General features: G+C 41.1%; 1 protein-coding gene across 1 annotated transcript in view; it reads left to right on the top strand.

Annotated features, from left to right (window-relative positions):
* The window catches only part of PTPRT (protein tyrosine phosphatase receptor type T), an 831114-nt gene that overhangs the window by 703665 nt on the left and 103976 nt on the right, over positions 1 to 23473 (top strand). The gene's annotated exons all lie outside the window — the stretch shown is intronic.

Below are 23473 nucleotides of genomic sequence, written 5' to 3'. Positions count from 1 at the left end.
TCCCTTGGGACGCTATGCCCTTGATGATAAGTGATGTTAAGGATTGCTTATGATACCTTCACTCTGTTTGGCACCTGCTGGGGCAGTCATTTTGCTAGATGCTGAATTATCTCTACTTCTCAAAGCATTGCAACCAGGGTAGGAATTACTATCCTGGTGTCATAAGGAATCCTAAATGGAATACATTAATACATTTCCACTGTCCTATCTTTGCAGTACTCCAACTTGACCCTCCCTCCTTCTGCTTAAAACCCTTCAGTGGCTCCTTGTAGCCCCTGAGGGAAAGGCTAAAGTCCTAAGCATGGACTCCTTTGCTCTCCATGGTCGCCGACCAGTGTGTACCTTGACCGCTACCCAAACTCTCTGGCCCATCTGATACCCATTGAGTATTTGTTTGAATATGTGAATCAGAGAACCAGTGATGGATCTGGAACTCAAATGAAGATCTTCTAGCTCTGAGCCCATATCTGGTTCCAATTCCTCTGGTAGTGAATTCTCTCTCCTTTTAAGCTGCATTTTGCTGTATGTAACTTCCATCCATTTATTCCTGTTTCTTTGTGCCCAAGTATGTATTGGCCAGCAACCATATGCTGGCCCTTGTCTGCCCTCTGATCTCACATAAGGTAGTGAAGTCAGTCTTTCTCTTCCTACAGTACCCACCTCCCACCCCATGCTGTCAGACTGCGGCCATGTGTGTGCCCTGCAGGTCCTTCCCTCGGGCTGAGCAGCCCACATCAGCCATCAGCCTCCTTTGGGATACCTTTCTGTTTTCTGATCTGCTCAAAATCTTGATTGGCACCTCTGTCTCCATTTGGTCTGTGTCCATGGAGTGCCTGGTCTCCAAGATGGATGTGATTCTCTGCATTAGGTTCAATTAGTGGAAGTTTAGAGAGCCTCCATCACCCTCACTCTGGATTCCAAATCTGGGTTCAGAATACGTTGCTCACATTTGAGTGAACCTCCATATGTCCATCACATATCTACCTAATGCAGAGCTCATGGCTTCCAACTAAGGTTGCCTCATTCAGCCCAAGTAAAGATGATTTTGGGGGGCCCAGACAAAGGACTTTATATTTCCTCTGTGCCATATCTTCTCATTAGATTTGATCCTGTTATCCCAGCCTACTGAGGTTTTTTTTTTTTTTTTGAGAATTTTTTTATTGTTATGTTAATCGCCACACATTACATCATTACTTTTTGATGTAGTGTTCCATGATTCATTGTCTGTGCATAACACCCAGTGCTCCATGCAGAACGTGCCCTCTTGAATACCCATCACCAGGCTAACCCATCCTCCCACCCCCTCCCCTCTAGAACGCTCAGTTTGTTTTTCAGAGTCCATCGTCTCTCATGATTCGTCTCCCCCTCTGATTTCCCCCCCTTCATTCTTCCCCTCCTGCTATCTTCTTTTTTTTTTTTTTAACATATATTGCATTATTTGTTTCAGAGGTACAGATCTGTGATTCAACAGTCTTGCACAATTCACAGTGCTCACCATAGCACATACCCTCCCCAGTGTCTATCACCCAGCCACCCCATCCCTGCCACCCCCCACCACTCCAGCAACCCTCAGTTTGTTTCCTGCGATTAAGAATTCCTCATATCAGTGAGGTCATATGATACATCTCTTTCTCTGATTGACTTATTTCGCTCAGCATAACAGTTCCATCCATGTCGTTACAAATGGCAAGATCTCATTCCTTTTGATGGCTGCATAATATTCCATTGTATATATATACCACATCTTCTTTATCATTCATCTGTCGATGGACATCTTGGCTCTTTCCACAGTTTGACTATTGTGGACATTGCTGCTATAAATATCGGGGCACACGTACCCCTTTGGATCCCTAAATTTGTATCTTTGGGGTAAATACCCAGTAGTGCTCTATTTTCAACTTTTTGAGGAACCTCCATACTGTTTTCCAGAGTGGTTGCACCCTACTGAGGTATTTTTTATTTCTGGTTTTGTCAGCCAGTGAGCTCACTTAATCCTCCCAATTTGGAACCTCAAAATGCACTAATTATTAGATTATTATTATTCATAATACCAGCTATCATCTATTGAACATTAATTATGTGCCTGTTTCCAGCTGAGTGTTTTATGTGCATTATCTTTTTGGGAAGATTAAATAAGTGTTATGATTGTCCCTGATGATTTACAAGTGAGGAAACTGAGGTTTAAACAGTAGGAACTTGCCTAAGGCTCATAGCTTTATGTAGCAAAGCTGGAACCGAAACCAGGATCTGACATGCCTACAGCCAAGACCATGCCACTAAATCACAGGTGTTACTCTTCCCATTTTATGGAGAAAGAAACTGAAGTCCACAGATACTGAGTACTGAGTCATTGTGTGGTTCTCAGAGTGTCCCCAAATGGGAAGCATCAGCATCACATGGGAACTCTTCGGAAGCAACTTCTTTGGCCCCACCCCAGACATACTGAAGCCAAAGCTCTGGGGGTGGGGCCCAGCCATCACTGTTTTTAACAAGCCTTACAGGTGATGCTGATGCACACTCGAGTTTGAGTCATTGGCTCCAGGTAAAGCCTAGGACTGTCAGACTCCAAAGGCCTTGTTCTTTATGTACCAAGTTGTCTCTGATAATGGTAGAGTTACAGCACACTGGGGGTGACAAGCTAACTCCCCATTTCTCAGGGTGGAGTCACCAAGAAAGCATTGCCACTTGGAGGTACTGGGCCTTAAGATTGCTAAAACCCATTTATAGCTGTGCCCCATTTATAGGCATTCTTTCTCAGCAGTCTCTGGAGCTTTCTCTCCTTTTGTCTGAATAGCAAACAACCTAAGAGAATGGAAGGAGTGGAAATTTACAAGGAAAAGCAATCATGAGTCACACAGTGAAACCAAGAGCTCAATGGAACATCATGAAGAGAAATAAAAAAAAAAATGCACAAAATTCTGTTTGCAAGGAAATTATATTTTCTGGTTGCTCCAAGATTAAATTGAATCTAGGAGAAGAATTGAATGTTACAAGCTTGCCACCTCCAGTTTTACTGAATATTTTACAGGGATTATTGAATATTTTGTAATCATCCACTTGGCTGACAGGTTAAAGGACACACTTATTTAATTCCTGGCAACCCAAAGTTGAATGGAATTATTTATTCCCTGGAAGTGCAAAATGGAAATTTAAGTGGCCTTGAAAAAGTAGACAAACTGTCTATCACAAACACCCGAGTTAAACTAACACAAGTTTCAAAGAAGTGTATTAAACTCGAAAAGGGACATAATAGAAAATCAAAACTAAAAATTACCTTAGAGGGGCGCCTGGGTGGCTCAGTTGGTTAAGCGACTGCCTTCGGCTCAGGTCATGATCCTGGAGTCCCGGGATCAAGTCCCGCATCGGGCTCCCTGCTCAGCAGGGGGTCTGCTTCTCCCTCTGACCCTCTTCCCTCTTGTGCTGTCTCTCATTCTCTCTCTCAAATAAATAAATAAAATCTTTAAAAAAATAAAAAAATAAAAATAAATAAAAATAAAAATTACCTTAGACACCATCTGATCCAACCTCCCCATCTTAAACATGAAGTATTGAGTCCCAGAGAGTTTCCTCAGGGTCACTCATTGAGTCACCAGCAAAAGAACCTGGACTAGAATTGGGGGCTGTGACCACTCTAGTCTGTGTCCCGTGGTCTCCTTTGGATAAATGAAATGTGGTCAATAATGGTTTGTCTTCTGTAGACATTTTCTGTAGACCCCCCAATCCAATTTCTGCATAAACAGGATCTTCTCAAATTGAATTATGCTTTTCATCTCCTGGTTATGGGAACTGAGGTGTTCCTTTAAATATTCATTGAATCCCAACTGTATGCCAAGTGATGTAGGGGTTGTAAAAATAAATAAGGCATGGTCTCTGCCCTCAAGGATATTATGGTCCTCCAAGAGGAGACTTATACATGGATTAGTTTCAATATATGTGTTAAGTGATAGAGAAAAGATGTATATAGTGCCCTAGGAACACTCATCATAGGCTTAACCAGTGATTGATTCTGCCCTAGACAATACTATGGGAGAGAATGGATTTTGACTTGAGGGAGGTGGAAGAGGAAGATTGTGCCTGGTAGAGGGGACAGAGGCTTGGGAAAGGATCATGGTGGGCTCAGAAAAGGGGGCTTAGAGTACAGAGTGTCCTGTGTTGAGAGCATATGGCCAGAGATATGGCTGGAACAGTAGCTGGAACCTGCCTGAGAAGAGTCTTAAATTTGTAGCCTACTTCAATTCACTTTACAGGAAGGGCAACCTATTTGGAAATTAGAGTGATCCCAGTGTTAGGCGCCTTTGCATGTTGTTGAAAGCTGGCCTCATATTCTCTTTGATTTGTATAGATTCAGCTTTCCATTGTAGATAAGTAGGAACAGCATTTTCAGCTATGGACCTTTACTTTCATAGTGAGCTGGCCCAGCTGTTCCTTCTCAAAGAGACCTCAGTAAAGCTACAAAGCTAAATTTGCTTTGGGCAATTTATGCTAGTCCACTACATCTTGAGAAGAAAATAGATTGTTCTCTATATCTCATAGGTAGTCCTGAATTACAAGAGGGCACTTAGAAAGTGCTTGTTAAAGTAATCAGGGATAAAGAAGTGAAGTTGAAAGTGTAAATATATAGTTGCTAGGTAGCAGAATAAACCAAGCTTAGAGACCAGGTTTTTTGTTTTGTTTTCCCTCAGCTCAGTGCTACAGCCTTGATGAGTTGAAAGCATAAATAATAATTCTCCTAGCTAACATTTCATGTAATTACTGGACAAAGCACTTTACATGCCTCATTTCCCATATTCTTAACAACTCTGTGAGGCAGGTTAGGGAAACTGAGACTCAGAGAATTTAAGTAACTTACTCAAGGGCACCCAGCTACCAAGAGGTCAAATCTGGGTTTGAACCTGGGTTTATATGATAGACCTATCAGCACGTCATCTTTCTTGAAACACTTTCTTTGCTTGGCTTTTCCTTTTCTGGTATTCCTCCTTCCTCCCCAGCCATTTCTTCTCCTTCTTTGTTATCCATTCATCCTCTTTTTCCCAACTTCTAACCATTGAAGCATCCCAGATCTTAGTCCAGAATCTTCTCTTTTCTGCTCATATTCAGCCTAAGTGGGTGGTGATGACATTAAATGAGATCATGAGCACAGGAAGAGGCCAGATTTGGAGCAGAAGAGGGGGAGTTTACATCTAGTCGGGTTAGTCTGGAGGGTGCTGTTGAGTCATTGAAGGGATGTCAAGTAGGCAGCTGGATCTGTGGGCCTGGAGCTCAGCAGAGGGGTGCAGCCTAGAGATAAAAATATTTGCTACATTGTGTACATAAAGTGACTGAAGACTTTGCCATGAATAAGGAAACTGAGGCCCATTGAGATGAAACACATTGCCTTGGGTCACTTAGCAAGTTAATGGAAGAGCCAGAATGTTGAACCAGGATTTATATATTAGGAGTGCCCATAGAGAAGTAGTCACAACTGAGGGCAAAACACAGGTCTCTAAAAGGGACTGTGTGAATGTGATCCAAATGCAGAACATTCTGGTCATCCGCCTGGACTCTGAGATGGAACTCAGAGTGTGTGAAGAAGTTAATGGATTAAGCAGCCTCATGGCTATCTACTCAGCCTGGATTATGATAGAGTCTCAATATTCAAAGCAGAATTTTCTGATTCAAAGTAGAAATTCAAAGAACCTGAAGTCTGATTTATGTTAGTGGGTTGGGAGTGGATTATATATCTTGGAAAGTCGATGAAGGTCTAGTCATAGGGTTGGATCCATCACACAGTTCGAGCCAACCTAAAATTTTTGCTCACAGAGATGGGCAGCAGGTATGAAGTATAGACAGGAAGTAGAGTTTTGGAAAGGGAACATCTTTAAGAAGTAGCATTTGAGGAAGTAGAAAAAAAGATCAGAGGGCCAAGGACAGGCAAAATCTGTCTGTCCCCATCATAATCCTCATCATTCTCTGAATGGTGCTCTATGTATTTCTGGAGGAGGGTATCATTGAGGTGCTCCTGACTCAACTGAGAGAACTACCCACACCACATCTAATACATCTGTCACCCATACCTACATCTAGAGTGTACAGATTTCAAGTGAGGCGATTCCCCCAACCAGAATACAAAGTGTTGGTGACATTAGCAAGAAAAAGGCAGTTCTTCCCTTAAAAATCCCATAGGGAAGGCAGACAACAGTGATCTGGCATGATTCCTCTGGTAGAGATATGTGTGGGAATCTGCAAGGAGAGTGGTGTCTGGTGAGGGGAAGCCATCCTGGCCCATTATCCATGTGCTTCATCTCTCTTCAAGTGATTTACTTTTCACCTCACCAACCATGCAAGTTGACTTCCTAATTGTGTGGAGGCTGGAAATGAAAATAAGGTTTCAGTTCCTTAGCACCAAAGCAAGAGGAGATGCATTCAATGTAACAATAAGGATACATTCATCATAGATACAGTACAGACTCATCTCAACGTGTTCCTTTCCCTTACCCTCCACAACCAGTTCTACACCACATTTTGATTATTCTAAGTCTTCCATATAGCTAGAACTCATCCAAACCCACTCCCTCCATCTTTGTCTGAGTTACCACCATCTCTTACCTCAGTAAGATCCACAGCTGCTAAATAATCGTCAGATTCATCCTTGTCATTCTCTAGTCCATGTTATTCTTAACAACTAAGCAGATGCAAATTGGAACATGCTGCCTCATCCTTCCCTGGCTTAAAACAATTCTGTAGCTTCCGATTATTCTTAAGCTACAAACCAGTCTTCATTCTGACCTTACATACAGGTCTTGCACTGTCCACCTCTCCCAAGCTCTCGCATATCACTGCCTCCTTCTCTGTGAGTTCCAGTTATATTACCTTCTCTCGGTGGTTCACCTTTTCTATACTCCTTCTACCACAGGGCCTTTGTCCATGCGATTGCTCTGTCTTGTGCAGGGTGCACAAACTACAGCCCGTAGGCCACATGCAGCCCAATCTCTGTTTTGGTAAATAAAGCTTTATTGGAACACACCTATGCTTATTTGTTTACAAACTGTCTATATATAGCTGCCTTTGTGCTATATCGGTAGAGTTTAGTGATGGCTGCAGAGACCATCTAGCCCACAAAGCCTAAATTATTTACTCTCTAGCACTTAACAGAAATGTTTTGCAAACCCCTCATCTGGCTATACCCATACTCTTTTCCTGACTGACTCCTTTAAATCTCAGCTCACAGATTTCTTCCATTCCTAATCCTTTTCTCCCCAGACCAGATTGGATTCCTTTGTTAGGTGCTTCAAAGAATTTTGTTTCCCTTTTCTTCTCAGCACTGACTTCATCTTCCAAATGTGTTTGTTTAAGGTCCTCCCCTTGTGGTGTGTGGCACAGAACTGATACCCAAAAATGCTTATTTAGTTGAATGGATAAATGAGTGGTTGGGTGTTAGACAGATGGGACTCAGACAAAGCAATCCTATATACTAAGACAGAATAAGAAGGAATATTTAGAGAGCTTGGTACAGCTGACACTATACATTATTGTCCTGTTTTCTGCATCCAGAATTGAGTATATGCAGACAAAGGAATCAAAGAATTTTTTTTTTGCCAATCAGTTGATATCCAGATCTTAGCATGTCTCCCACCCCCTGCCACCGATCCCTAGTCTGCCAACAACCAAAGGAATTTTACAAGTCCCTTTTCATGGTTCCAGCACAAGTGGGAACTGCTACTCAAAATATCCTCAAGTGGTCAACTATTGGCTGGTCTGGGAATGTGATACAATCATTCCTCCATTCCTAGGAAAAAGAAAAACAGTTGGTAGTCTTCAGACCACACACAAATAAGGGCAAAACTCAGATGGACTGCTTTCTGGCTCTGCCAGCAGAAGAAGCAAAAAAAATAAAATAAAATAGTAAATATAGGAAGCAGATGTAGCAACAGATTGTGGTTCTCCACTGCTGGATGGCCTCTCAAGTAGCCATGGGAACATCCGTTGTCTGGGAAGGTACTGGGAGACAATGGGCACCTATTAGGTGGATCCAATTTCTATGGTCATAGAGAGGTAGCTTCTTTACACCCCTTGTTCTGGGAGCTGAGCTGTTTCTTTAGTTATTGCAACTCACTTACTAGGTAAAAAGAAGGGTTTTGGACCATGTTGGTTTACTAGGTGAGAAGAAGCCAAAGTGAGTTGATAGAATATCAGTAGGAAATGGAACTAGGCTTCCCAGGCTGTATCAAGATATCAAGGAAAACATGAAGGAGTTGAATTTTAAAGGATGAGTGGTAGAGTTTGTCAAGACAGAAAGGGAGAAATGTGTCATTGTTCTTTGGTTTCTTATAACATGCCATGTCAACATTTAATGGCTTAAATCAACAATCATTGTATTTTGCTTGAAATTCTGTGGGCCAGGAGTTTAGGCAAGGCATAGCAGGGATATCTTGTGTCTGTGTGAAAATGAGGAGACAGCTGGAATGACTTTAATGGCTGGAAATGACTGGGACAGTTATCTGAGGTCCATATGTCTGGGGCCTCAGTTCTTCCTTAAGTGGCATCTGCTAGGGATGGAATGCCCAAATAGTTCTTCTGTTTGCACATCTGACCCCTGGGTTGAAATGACTAGAACATCTGGCACTAGCTGGTATTGCTGTCTCCCTGTGCATCTAGCTTAGGCTCCCTTCTAGCATGGCAGACTTAAGGCAATCAGACTTCTTGCATGATGGTTGATGTCCCCCAGAGTGAGTGTTCCAAGAAAGCCAGGAGGAATGCCAGTCTCTTAAAAACTAGACATCACTTCTGCTGGCCAGAACTGGCTAACATCACTTCTGTGGCTTATCATTATTAAAACTAGTTACCAGCCAGCCTAAGAGTAGAGAAACAGACTCCACCTCTTAATCAGGGAGATGGCATATGCCTACAGGAAGGGCAAGAATCGGTGGTAGTCATCTTGGAGATAAACCACCTCACTGTTCTAAAAGAAGAGAGTACATGTACAAGGGCACAAAGGTGTGAGAAAGTCTACTTAGCTAATATAATCAAGAATAAATAGGAATATTTTCTAGATCTCCAGTTTCTACCTTGGTTAGGTTGATAACTCTTCCATTACTAGCACATGGTCTAGCAGCGTCTCTGAAGATTTTCAAAATTTAGAAAGAGCTTTTGCTCTCTTGTGTAGCTCCTTGTAAGTGTAAATATATTCCCTAAAATACGGTGTCTAAAACACATCAGTAATGTTAACTTCTCCATAGGGCCTGAGAGAAAATGTGAAGAGTGGAGATAGAACTTAGGGTCTTTGTCCAAGGTGCTGATTGTCCTTGAAGTCAAGCCAACCCTGACCTTTTTCTCAGGAAGTCCCTTCTTTTGGACTTGTAATTAGGAGTGTTCTGAACTTTTGGAGTGTTAGTTCCATGAGGTTAAGTGGTAGGAGACTAACTTGGAAAGGTAATCAAGGACTATGTCTTAAAGAGTCTGAAAACCTGCAAGTTGGAAATTATTATGTTCTCAGCAAGGAGCTAACATAGATCTTAAGAAGTGGAGGGGCAGGGTTGAGTCTAATTTTGGAAAGATCACCCTAGCAACAATGAGGAGAATGTTACTGGAGTGGGAGTTAATAAGGCCAGTAAAAAGTAGGTATGGTCTCTGTGTATATCAGATTCAAGGAAAGTGACAGCACAAAATAGTGGTGCCCATGGAAATTTTATTTTACATACACATCCACACCCACACTCACACATATACATATACCTGATTACAGCATTAATAGTCACTACAACCCAACTAGTGTAACCAACTCTTTGTAATGAAGCAGGTGGTAAGAGAACAATACTCTATGACTTTCTATTCTTGGGACTGTTGTTAAATCCAGAAGTATTGATTAGATCTCCCTCCTTGCTCCATATTTTCTTGATCAGTCAATATTTTGATGGTTTGATGCCCTAAAATACTTAGACATGTTTGGTTTTTTAAATGAGTATCCTTATTCAGCTAATATCTCATTGGGTCAGTTCAGTTTTTCCATGGTGAAAACCCCTTTCATCTTCAGGGTCTTTGATCTAGGTAGGATGAAATTCCTTTAGATCTACGGATGTGACAGAGGCTCAGAAAGTAAGAGAGTCATTCCAAACTAGCAGAGTCACTTCTACTGCTGCTGCAGTGAAGACCTATGTGGTCCTCCACTGAGTCTTCAGCCAGCTGTGCTCTAGCAAATGCATGCACTTGCACATCTGTCCCTGGGCTCTCTCTCATCAATAACCCTTCTTATTTTGTCCCATCACTCTCCTTTCAAATTGATCATCAGCAGAGGTTGGCCTAATAATTCAATATCATTATGCTTTACTTATAAAATAATTACTTGCGTAGCCTTGCTCTGCAATTTAAAAATGCAAACTTCACCATGCCACTGCCCAGCTAAAAGCCTGACACTGGCTTCCTATTGTTCCCAGGATGAAGCTAAAATGTATCTCATGGGCTATGAGGTTCAGAATGATCTGATTCCTATCTATATCTTTGGTCTCATCTTTGGCCACTGTCTGGATTTCTCACTATAATCCAATTATATTGATTTTCTTCCTATGCTTTGAAAACACTAAGTATTTTCCAACATCATGACTTTCACAATTCTGTTCCCTCTTCCCAGAATATTCTTGCCTTCATTCATTGTTTGGCCTCTATTTATCCTTCAGATCTGTGATGAACTGTTAACTTTTGAGGGCTTCCCAATCACCTATCTAAACAGTGACCATTTTTTTTTCTACTAGCACTGTGTTCTAGTTCTTCTCAGCAGGTATCACAAGTATCATATATGCAAATGTTTATTCATTGAAGAGTTTTTTGGTTCACATCTGCCTTCTTCACTAGTCTATAAGCTCCCAAGTGCAGAGACCACTCCTGTTTTTGGCTACCACTGTACCCCTGGATACTAGTATAGTACTTGGCATATAATATATGCTTGATGAGTATTTGTTGAATGAATCACTGTGTCAATTTTGTGATCAAGATGGATCACAATGATTCACTTTTAAATATTCTTAGTCGACCAATTGTTCTTGTGTGTTACTGGAACAAGAACCTTTAAGCATGGAGGTGACTAAGATTACTCAGGTTTTGATCCCATGGTGGGGATGGAGAAACCAGAGGGGAGACTATTGCACTAGTCTGAGAAAGATACATGGGGTACACTTTGCAACTCCATTTCTTGGAAGCTCTAATCTTGGTATCTTTGTCTTAATGATTAATTTAAAAGGCCTCATCACCAAATACTGGCTTCCTTGGACTCCCATCATTCAGTGCAGGCCTGGAAAACAGAAGGAGCACTCTTCAGAACTACTGTGTGGCCCCTGCTGTCTCTCCCCTCACGACCTTCTCTTTCTCTTCCAGAGGGCTTTGTGCTTCTGATATTTTTCTTTCCCCACCCCAGGCACTGCTTACCCTTCTCCAACTTTATTTCCTTATGGATCGTCCCAATGTCTGGGAAAATCAGGGAAGGATGTTCCTACTAGAGGTTCCCAAGATGCCTGATGTGTTCAAGGAAAAGCAAGGAAACCAAGGCCCTGTTCCAGCTCAATGGTCTAGAGAACAAGGTTTTAATGATGAAAAGCCTGCATTGTTCTTTGTTGTATAGGATTTGAAAATCCAAATGAGTGGACCCCAAGGGAAGCATGGACTTCTCTGAAGCTAAATCCTTCCAGAAGGCACCATTGTAAATAAGATTAACCCAAGATGCTTCTAAAGGACAACACACCACTATACTGAGTCCCACTGCCATGCTAGTCTTCTGAAGCTTAGAGCAAGCTTTATAACCTTCAGCTTCCTTGTCCATGATAAAACATACACATCTATAGAAATCACTCTTGAAGCCACTGCTCCCAGGGTCTCTCCTTGGTGCTGATTCCGAACTTAGCCTAGTAAGGTCTAGCATTGAATCCTGCCTCTGCTTGCCCAATACTGGGTTGTGCTATGACTCCAGTGTGACTATACTAGACTATTCCAAGTTCTCATTTAGGCTTCTCACCCATTCTATACCCATAGTGATTTCCCTGCCCCCACCCCCTAATCTAGTACATCTACCCCATTCACACTTATTCACTTGGTACCTGCTTGACAAGGAGCCCAGTGTAATGCTGTTAAGGATGTTAGCTGGTACAGTCATTTCTGTCATTGTTTTCTAAAAGCATGGTTGCTTTTTTGACTGACCCTAGACATGGTGAGTGTTTAGTCACCATTCCAAGCCATTTATTTAGCATGAAATTTATTAGTTAGGCCATTGTTTAGCAAATTCATCACATTGCAATTTTTACTTAGCAGAATCACTTAATTAGTGTTTTATTACTGGAACTGTCAATTATGTGGCTAATTCATTTACTTAGGGAATGAATTTTTTATCTGGGTAAAGCAATTCAAAGTGCACTGTTAACTCTTTAATGATTAAAGATTGTTGTCAGTGGCAATTCATGTTGTAAGGAGAATTAAACCATTTATTTCTCTTGAAGTATCGGATGGTGGGAAAATCTTTGGAAGAGTGTAGAGAGGGTAGTTTAGAACCATGCAAGAATTAAAGAACCTTCATTAACTGAGAGGCTCAGAACACTTGGCAAAGCTGAGTAAAATTAGCTGGAGAGTTTTCACTGGACTCCTTGAAAGAAATTATTATACTCCTATACATATATATTGCTGTAATGTCTATAAATCCCCTTTCATTTACATTATTTTGGGGGCTTTCACTCATTGTGGAGTGACACTGGAGTTTATGGTTGGCAGCCTCTGTGATAGCCCCAGTGATTTTTGCCTCCTGTTACACATTCATGTAAAAATCCCTTCCCTTCAATGCACGCTGGGTCTAGTGACTGGCTTGTAATGATAGAATATGACAAAGTGTTAGGATATAACTTTCAATATTAGGTTATAAAAAGACTGTGGCTTCCATTTGGGGCTTTCTCTCACTCTTGCATTAACCTGCTCTTCGGGAAGCCAGCTGCCATGTTGGGCGTTGTGCTCGGAAGAGATCCACTGGGCAAGGAACTGAGGGAGGTCTCCCTCGAACAGCCTGCAGAGAACTGAGACCCTTACTCCAATATCCCATGAGAAAATCAGTCTTCCAACAATCACATGAGTGAACTTGGAATTGGATTCCTCCCCATTGAGTCTTCAGATGCAACCATAGTCACAGCGGACAGCTTGAACGCCACCTCATGAAAGACCTTGAGCCAGAAGTACCTGTTAAAGCTGCACTCAGGTTTCTGATCCACAGAAACTGTGAGGTAGTAGATGTTTGTTATTTTAAGTTGCTAAGTTTGGGGGTCATTTCTTATGTAGCAGCAGATGACTACTACATGGCTTGACATGTTCGATGTTATGATAATTTACCAAAAGCCTTTGGTTAATAAATAGTACAGCCAGCATTTAACCCCAGTTCTTCTGATGCATTACTATAGACAAAAAAAAAAGAAAAAAAGAAAGAAAGAGAATGAATTACAGTGAAAACTTCTCATTGCAACTTTCAGGGGTCCTTAAAGCTTTACCATCCTATTCAGAGGCTGCTTTTCTAAAACAGTGATTCCCTTGTGACCCATATACCTTCATTACCATTAGAATATGCCACTGGGATTCTGGAGAAGCTGGCTTGTGGAATTGCTCTTCTTTACCATCTTTCCATCAGGAATTGAGTCAAAATTTCCTTTCTGGCCCCAAGTCATTGCCCTGTTCCCCCATCATATGGTTATAACAGTAGTTCCCAAACATGACTGGCCCAAATTAAAGCTCCTGAATTCTTAGGTCCAGAGTGTGAAGTAAAAGATCTCTATTTTATATGCTCCCCAAGTGACTCTTATACAGCACCAGGATTGGGATCCACTATATTAAACAAAGTAGATTGCCATTTCAGGGATCAACTTCAGTAATTCAGCAGCTGAGGGCTGCTAGGCTAAACTGTGATGTGCTTTATTAGTTCACAACACTGCTTATGCATTGCTTGGTTCACACATTTGGTACACACTGCTTTGTTAGCTCTTATGAGAGAACTATTGGATATCTGTTCTTTCAGAGCGAAGGCCATCAGCTCTGGTTGCTTGAAATTTTTTGTTTGGTAGGTTTTGAACAGTACTAAGCTATAGTACCTCATTCATTCACTAAGAGCAGAAAGAATAGTGTTTGCCTTTCTTTTTTCTTGTAAAGGTTTATTTATTTTAGAGAGAAAAAGAGAGTGCACTTGCTCTCTCTGAGTGGGGGGTGGGGAGCAGAGAGAGAGAATCTCAAGCAGATTCCATGCTGAGTGAGGAGCCCAACATGGGGCTTGATCCCAGGATCCTGAGATCATGACCAGAGCTGAAATCAAGAGTTGGCTGCCCAACTGACTGAGCCACCCAAGAGCCCCTGCTTTTCTTATGAGCAACTCTAGGCTGTTAATACATAAATTGTATTTAACTGGAAATTCCCTTAGAGAGATCTTCTAATCCATTGCTATTCAAAGTACAGGTCCATGGCCCAGCAGTATCAGTATCACCTGGGAGCTCATTACAAATGCAGACTCTCAGGCCACAGTACAGGCCCTCTGAATCAGAATCTACATTTTAAACTATCTCCAGATAATGTGCATTAAATTTTGAGAAGCAATGGTCTAATCCAACTCCCTGATTTTAAAGGTAAGATCCAGGGGTGCCTGGGTGGCTCAGTCGTTAAGCATCTGCCTTCAGCTCAGGTCATGATCCCAGGGTCCTGGGATCCAGCCCCCGCATCGGGCTCCCTGCTCAGCGGGAAGCCTGCTTCTCCCTCTCCCGCTCCCCCTGCTTGTGTTCCCTCTCTCGCTGTGTCTCTCCCTGTCAAATAAATAAAATCTTTTTTAAAAAAATAAAGTTAAGATTCACAAAGGCGGGGCACCTGGATAGCTCAGTCAGTTAAACTTCTGACTCTTAGTTTCAGCTCAGGTCATGATCTCAGGATCCTGGGATTGAGCCTCATGTTGGTTCCATGCCCAGCACAGAGTCTGCCTGAGATTCTCTCCTTCTCACTCTCTCTCCCCCTCTTCCCTTTCCCCTGCGTGCACGCACACTCACTCTCACTCTCTCTCTCTCTCTCTCAATGAATGAATGAATGAATTCTTTTTAAAAAAAAGACCCACAAAGGTGAAAGTAATTGTGCAAGACAATTTAGTGGCAAAACCAGGATGAAAACTCAGGTCTTGTAACACCAAAACTGTGCTATTCCCATTCTGTTAATGCGCTGTTGTCTTAGTGGTTTATTATATCCACAAACTGCTTAAGTATCCAGGGGCATAGTTTGAAATGGAGAAAGCAGACTGCTGTCCACCCATACAATGGTAAACTCATTTCAAACAGCTGTTGCACATTTAAATTTTCTCCCAGACAAGTTTAGTCATTTCATTTTCTCTTTCTTACACATCAGTGAAAGACAAAGTCACCTGTCAGCCTGAAGATTGTAAAACCTGTCAAAATTGAGTTTTTCTAGTTTAGCTAAGTATTACTCTGCAACTATTTTGCATACCTTTGTCTTATTATGATTTTGATGAATGAGAGAGAGAAAATAAGACAAGCCATGTTTTCAGTGCCGGGCATTATTTAAGGTTTTTTCTTCCCATCACACATCTTCCTGTGAGGATGGGGGTCTTGGAGTGTAGTTATGCATACCCAACACAAAATGCTGGGCTGGCGATTTTTAGTATGAGCACAACCATGGAGACAATGAGAAACTCCAGATCATGTCCCACCCAACCTGGAGTTCTAGAGAAGCTGACAATCTTCAGTATGAGAGAAATACATTGGATCTGGGTATAACTAAAATCACCAGAAGCCTATCTGGGGAAGAAATGCATTTGGGATAAATGTGACTTCTTGCTCCCTACACCCATCAAGGCTGATGGAACTGAGGCAGGAAATGAAGATCTTGCTACTCTCACCATAGACATAAAAAGGCATGAGAGATGAACCTTGAAAACAGGCATCTTGTCTATCAGCAAAATGGAAGATGGATTTTAGGAAGGCAGGTATACTTACTAAACAAATATTTACTGAGCAACCACTAGATCTTAGAGATGCAGTGGTAAACAACAGAGATATGGCACCTGCCTTCATGGAGCTTACAGTCTAGAGAAGGATTCTAGACATTAAATAATTTCACTATTAATTATTCGATCTATTAATCACTATTAATTATTGTAATTCATAGAGATGACATCTGTGTTCAGGAAGATACATTGTGATTCATGAAGGTGATATTGTTAGGATCTAACATGATACTCTCAGATAGGGAGAGGGGCAGACAGAAATGTTTTCTTTGATATCTTCAAAGAAAGATTTTTTTTCTTTTTTTTTTTTAGTTAACACCCATCTGCTACTCATCACCTAAATATTACTGTTAACATTTTACCACACTTACTTTATCACCTATTTCCCATTGATCCATCCCTCAATCCATCTTGAATTTTTATGCATTACAAAGGAAATTTCAGACATTAGTACACCTCCCTTTCCCGAATACTACACTGTGCATATCAATAAATGCAGGCTCCATGTTCTATTGTTTTTTAGGTAAAATTAGCATATAAAGAAATACACATATCCTAAGCTTTCGAGTCCATGAGTTCAACAATTCCATATACTTGTGCAGCCCAAACCCCTAATAATATAAAGGCAGGCTAGGAAGACCTCTCATGCCCATTCCCAGTCAAACCCTGCCCCCACTCCACCTAGTAGGTGACCACAGTCCTGATATTTTTCCCTACCATGATCAGTTTTCTGTTCTAGAAGAGGAAGTGGTTTTTGAGCTGAGCTCTGAATGATGAATAGGAGTCCACTTGGCCTTGGAAGGTTCAAGAAAGTTAACCATCCCAGGAAAATAACACATCATGTACAGGTTCTCAGGTGGACAAGAACTTGCCTGGCTACAGCCTGGCAAGCACAGGGTAGAGGGACATAGATGAGGCAGGTGAGAGAGGTGGAAACTAGATCAGTCAGAACCTTGAAGCCATGCTAATAATCAGGAATGTAGGTGAAGGGCAGTGGGCAGCCAGTAAATGGTTTCAGCAGGGAGGTGACATGCTCAGCTTTGGACTTCTGAAAAATTATCATGCCTCACTGTAGAGAACAGAACATAGAGAAACAGGAGGGGATTCGGGGAGATGTGAAGACACTGTTTCAGATGTTATGGAGAAAGAGAGGGGTAGCATATATGAGGGCCCTGGCCGTGTCCATCCCTTCTTCTGTTGTGCTGACCTCAGATACATTGCACTTCTAACAATTATAAATCACAACGTTTGGTTTTCCTTTCCTATCTTCATTTTTCAGTGAAATCAGCCAGAAAGCTTTTATGGAAACTGTGGTTCAGAGAGGTTAAGTAACTTGCCCAAAGTCACACAGCCAGTAAGTGACGGTGTCAGGGTCCTCACTCAGGTGTATTTATGTCAAAGTCTATATAATTTTCATTACTTTTCATTACTCTTCATAGAATAATGGGAGTTTTTCAACCTTTCTAATTAGAATCATTCTTCCCTCATTATATCTGATTCCTCAACCACTCCAGAATTTTCAAGGTGGAAGGCTGCCACAGTTACTAGCAATCCCAACCAACTGAGGTCTACTCTGAGGATAAGTTCATCATCTGTAGCCCAGATTTTCCTTTAAGTGATGGTTTTGGGATGGGGGCAGGTGATCCAACATGGCTCTACCAATACTCAGTTTTATTTATTTTTATCTACGCTGGTTGTCACTCTTCCAAACATGGATTGACCTACAGGAGCCACCTGACAGTTCTTGTGCTTGCAGCTCAATCCCTCTATGTATAACTTACATCCTTCCTCATACAATCTCAGTTTTTCTCTCTGCTCAAACTCCTCTCCAGAGCCATCCCAATGCCAGCCCTTTTCATGTTGGCAAGAATATCAAAACTATGCAATTCACTTTTCTTTATTATTTCTACTTGAAGTAACTGACCAAACATGTTCTTTGAAGTTATTTTGAATATTATTCTATTTACATTAACATACAGAACCATATACAGAACTTCTTGCTGATAATATATTTTCTTAACTTTGTGAATTTTTATTGTTATGTTAATCACCGTACATTACATCATTAGTTTTTGATGTAGTGTTCCATGATTCATTGTTTGTGCATAACACCCAGTGCTCCATGCAGAATGTGCCCTCGTTAATACCAATCACCAGGCTAACCCATCCTCCCACCCCCCTCCCCTCTAGAACCCTCAGTTTGTTTTTCAGAGTCCATAGTCTCTCGTGGTTCATCTCCCCCTCCGATTTCCCCCCTTCCTTCTTCCCCTCCTGCTATCTTCTTTTTTTTTTTTCTTAACATATATTGCATTATTTGTTTCAGAGGTACAGATCTGTGATTCAACAGTCTTGCACAATTCACAGCGCTCACCATAGCACATACCCTCCCCAGTGTCTATCACCCAGTCACCCCATCCCTCCCACCCCACCCCCCATTCCAGCAACCCTCAGTTTGTTTCCTGATATTAAGAATTCCTCATATCAGTGAGGTCATATGATACATGTCTTTCTCTGTTTGACTTATTTCGCTCAGCATAATACCCTCCAGTTCCATCCACGTCATTACAAATGGCAAGATCTCATTCCTTTTCATGGCTGCATAATATTCCATGGTATATATATACCACATCTTCTTTATCCATTCATCTGTCGATGGACATCTTGGCTCTTTCCACAGTTTGGCTATTGTGGACATTGCTGCTATAAACATTAGGGTGCACGTACGCTTTCGGATCCCTACTTTTGTATCTTTGGGGTAAATACCCAGTAGTGCAATTGCTGGATCATATGGTAGCTCTATTTTCAACTTTTTGAGGAACCTCCATACTGTTTTCCAGAGTGGCTGCACCAGCTTCCATTCCCACCAACAGTGTAGGAGGGTCCCCCTTTCTCCGCATCCCCGCCAACATCTGTTGTTTCCTGACTTGTTAATTTTAGCCGTTCTGACTGGTGTGAGGTGATATCTCATTGAGGTTTGGATTTGGATTTCCCTGATGCCGAGCGACATTGAGCACTTTTTCATGTGTCTGTTGGCCATTTGGATGTCTTCTTTGGGAAAATGTCTGTTCATGTCTTCTGCCCACTTCTTGATTGGATTCTTTGTTCTTTGGGTGTTGAGTTTGGTAAGTTCTTTATAGATTTTGGATACTAGCCCTTTATCTGCTATGTCATTTGCAAATATCTTCTCCCATTCTGTCGGTTGTCTTTTGGTTTTCTTGACTGATTCCTTTGCTTTGCAAAAGCTTTTTATCTTGATGAAGTCCCAATAGTTCATTTTTGCCCTTGCTTCCCTTGCCTTTGACGATGTTTCTAGGAAGAAGTTGCTGCAGCTGAGGTCAAAGAGGTTGCTGCCTGTGTTCTCCTTTAGGATTTTGATGGACTCCTGTCTCACATTGAGGTCTTTCAACCATTTGGAGTCTATTTTTGTGTGTGGGGTAAGGAAATGATCCAGTTTCATTCTTCTGCATGTGGCTGTCCAGTTTTCCCAACACCATTTGTTGAAGAGACTGTCTTTTTTCCATTGGACATTCTTTCCTGCTTTGTCAAAGATGAGTTGACCATAGAGTTGAGGGTCCATTTCTGGGCTCTCTATTCTGTTCCATTGATCTGTGTGTCTGTTTTTGTGCCAGTACCATACTGTCTTGATGATGACAGCTTTATAATAGAGCTGGAAGTCCGGAATTGTGATGCCGCCGGCTTTGCTTTTCTTTTTCAACATTCCTCTGGCTATGCGGAGCCTTTTCTGGTTCCATACAAATTTTAGGATGATTTGTTCCATTTCTTTGAAAAAAGTGGATGGTATTTTGAAAGGGATTGCATTGAATGTGTAGATTGCTCTAGGTAGCATTGACATCTTCACAATATTTGTTCTTCCAATCCATGAGCATGGAACGTTTTTCCATTTCTTTGTGTCTTCCTCAATTTCTTTCATGAGTATTTTATAGTTTTCTGAGTACAGATCCTTTGCCTCTTTGGTTAGATTTATTCCTAGGTATCTTACGGTTTTGGGTGCAATTGTAAATGGGATCGACTCCTTAAGTTCTCTTTCTTCTGTCTTGTTGTTGGTGTATAGGAATGCCACTGACTTCTGTGCATTGATTTTATATCCTGCCACTTTACTGAATTCCTGTATGAGTTCTAGCAGTTTTGGGGTGGAGTCTTTGGGGTTTTCCACATAAAGTATCATACCATCTGCAAAGAGTGAGACTTTGACTTCTTCTTTGCCGATTTGGATGCCTTTGATTTCTTTTTGTTGTCTGATTGCTTTGGCTAGGACTTCTAATACTATGTTGAATAGCAGTGGTGATAGTGGACATCCCTGCCGCATTCCTGACCTTAGGGGGAAAGCTCTCAGTTTTTCCCCATTGAGAATGATATTCGCTGTAGGTTTTTCATAGATGGCTTTTATGATATTGAGGTATGTACCCTCTATGCCTATACTCTGAAGAGTTTTGATCAAGAAAGGATGCTGTACTTTGTCAAATGCTTTTTCTGCATCTATTAAGAGGATCATATGATTCTTGTTCTTTCTTTTGTTAATGTATTATATCACGTTGATTGATTTGTGGATGTTGAACCAACCTTGCAGCCCAGGGATAAATCCCAGGGATAAATTCACCACTTGGTCATGGTGAATAAGCCTTTTAATGTACTGTTGGATCCTATTGGCTAGTATTTTGGTGAGAATTTTTGCATCCATGTTCATCAGGGATATTGGTCTGGAATTCTCCTTTTTGATGGGGTCTTTGTCTGGTTTTGGGATCAAGGTAATGGTGGCCTCATAAAATGAATTTAGAAGTTTTCCTTCCATATCTATTTTTTGGAACAGTTTCAGAAGAATAGGTATTAATTCTTCTTGAAATGTTTGGTAGAATTCCCCTGGGAAGCCATCTGGCCCTGGGCTTTTGTGTGTTGGGAGATTTTTGATGACTGCTTCAATTTCCTTAGTGGTTATAGGTCTGTTCAGGTTTTCTATTTCTTCCTGGTTCAGTTTTGGTAGTTGATACTTCTCTAGGGATGCATCCATTTCTTCCAGGTTATCTAATTTGCTGGCTCATAGTATGTTCTTATAATTGTTTGTATTTCTTTGGTGTTGGTTGTGATCTCTCCTCTTTCATTCATGATTTTGTTGATTTGGGTCATTTTTCTTTTTGATAAGTCTGGCCAGGGGTTTATCAATCTTGTTAATTCTTTCAAAGAACCAGCTCCTAGTTTCGTTGATCTGTTCTACTGTTCTTTTAGTTTCTATGTCATTGATTTCTGCTCTGATCTTTATTATTTCTCTTCTCCTGCTGGGTTTAGGCTTTATTTGCTGTTCTTTCTCCAGCTCCTTTAGGTGTAGGGTTAGGTTGTGTACTTCAGACCTTTCTTGTTTCTTGAGAAAAGCTTGTATTGCTATATACTTTCCTCTTAGGACTGCCTTTGCTGCATCCCAAAGATTTTGAATAGTTGTGTTGTCATTTTCATTGGTTTCCATGAATTTTTTTAATTCTTCTTTAATTTCCTGGTTGACCCATTCATTCTTCAGTAGGATGCTCTTTAGCCTCCATGTATTTGAGTTCTTTCCAACTTTCCTCTTGTGATTGAGTTCTAGTTTCAAAGCATTGTGGTCTGAAAATAGGCAGGGAATGATCCCAATCTTTTGGTACCGGTTGAGACCTGATTTATGACCTAGGATGTGATCGATTCTGGAGAATGTTCCATGGGGACTAGAGAAGAATGTGTATTCCATTGCTTTGGGATGGAATGTTCTGAATATGTCTGTGAAGTCCATTTGGTCCAGTGTGTCATTTAAAGTCTTTATTTCCTTTTTAATCTTTTGCTTAGACGATCTATCCATTTCAGTGAGGGGGATGTTAAAGTCCCCCACTATTATTGTATTGTTGTCGATGTATTTCTTTGCTTTTGTTATTAATTGCCTTATATAATTGGCTGCTCCCATGTTAGGGGCATAGATATTTACAATTGTTAGATCTTCTTGTTGGATAGACCCTTTAAGTAGGATATAGTGTTCTTCCTCATCTCTTATTACAGTATTTGGTTTAAAATCTAATTTGTCTGATATAAGGATTGCCACCCCAGCTTGCTTTTGGTGTCCATTAACCTGGTAAATGACTTTCCACCTCCTCACTTTAAATCTGGGGGTGTCTTTGGGTCTAAAATGAGTCTCTTGCAGACAGCATATCGATGGGTCTTGTTTTTTAATCCAATCTGATAGCCTGTGTCTTTTGATTGGGGCATTTAGCCCATTTACATTCAGGGTAACTATTGAAAGATAGGAATTTAGTGCCATCATATTGCCTGTAAGGTGACTGTTACCGTATATTGTCTGTGTTCCTTTCTGGTCTATGTTGCTTTTAGGCTCTCTCTTTGCCTAGAGGACCCCTTTCAAGATTTCTTGTAGGGCTGGTTTCGTGTTTGCAAATTCCTTTAGTTTTTGTTTGTCCTGGAAGCTTTTTAGCTCTCCTTCTATTTTCAATGACAGCCTAGCTGGATATAGTATTCTTGGCTGCATATTTTTCTCATTTAGTGCTCTGAATATATCCTGCCAGTCCTTTCTGGCCTGCCAGGTCTCTGTGGATAGGTCTGTTGCCAATCTAATGTTTCTACCCTTGTAGGTTACATATCTCTTCTCCCGAGCTGCTTTCAGGATTTTCTCTTTGTCTCTGAGACTCATAAGTTTTACTATTAGATGTCGGGGTGTTGACCTATTTTTATTGATTTTGAGAGGGGTTCTCTGTGCTTCCTGGATTTTGATGCCTGTTTCCTTCCCCAAATTAGGGACGTTCTCTGCTATCATTTGCTCCATTATACCTTCTGCCCCCCTCTCTCTTTCTTCTTCTGGGATCCCAATTATTCTAATGTTGTTTCGCCTTATGGTATCGCTTATCTCTCGAATTCTGCCCTCGTGATCCAGTAGTTGTTTATCTCTCTTTTTCTCAGCTTCTTTATTTTCCATCATTTGGTCTTCTATATCCCTGATTCTCTCTTTTGCCTCATTTATCCTAGCAGTTAGCGCCCCCATATTTGATTGCACCTCATTAATAGCCTTTTTGATTTCGACTTGGTTAGATTTTAGTTCTTTTACTTCTCCAGAAAGGGTTTCTCTAATGACTTCCATGCTTTTTTCAAGCCCAGCTAGTATCTTTAAAGTGATGATTCTGAACTCTAGATCCGACATCGTACTAATGTCCATATTGAGTAGGTCCCTGGCAGTCGGTATTACCTCTTGTTCTTTTTGTTGAGGTGATTTTTTCCGTCTTGTCATTTTGTGCAGAGGAGAATAGATAAATGAGAGAACAAAATGCTAACAGGGTAACAACGTCCCCAGAAAATATACTCTAAACAAATCAGAAAAGACCTGAAGCGGTGGGAAAAGAAAGGGAAAGAGAGAAAAAAGAAAAAGATAAAAACAAACAAAAACAGAGAAAAAAAAACCCAGAATATGATCAAATATGATCAGGCTGGTATATAGATCAGTGCCACACACTA

The sequence above is a fragment of the Neomonachus schauinslandi genome, chromosome 10 (assembly GCF_002201575.2).
Source record: "Neomonachus schauinslandi chromosome 10, ASM220157v2, whole genome shotgun sequence".
NCBI lineage: Eukaryota > Metazoa > Chordata > Mammalia > Carnivora > Phocidae > Neomonachus > Neomonachus schauinslandi.
This window is presented reverse-complemented; position numbering and strand designations above follow the sequence as displayed.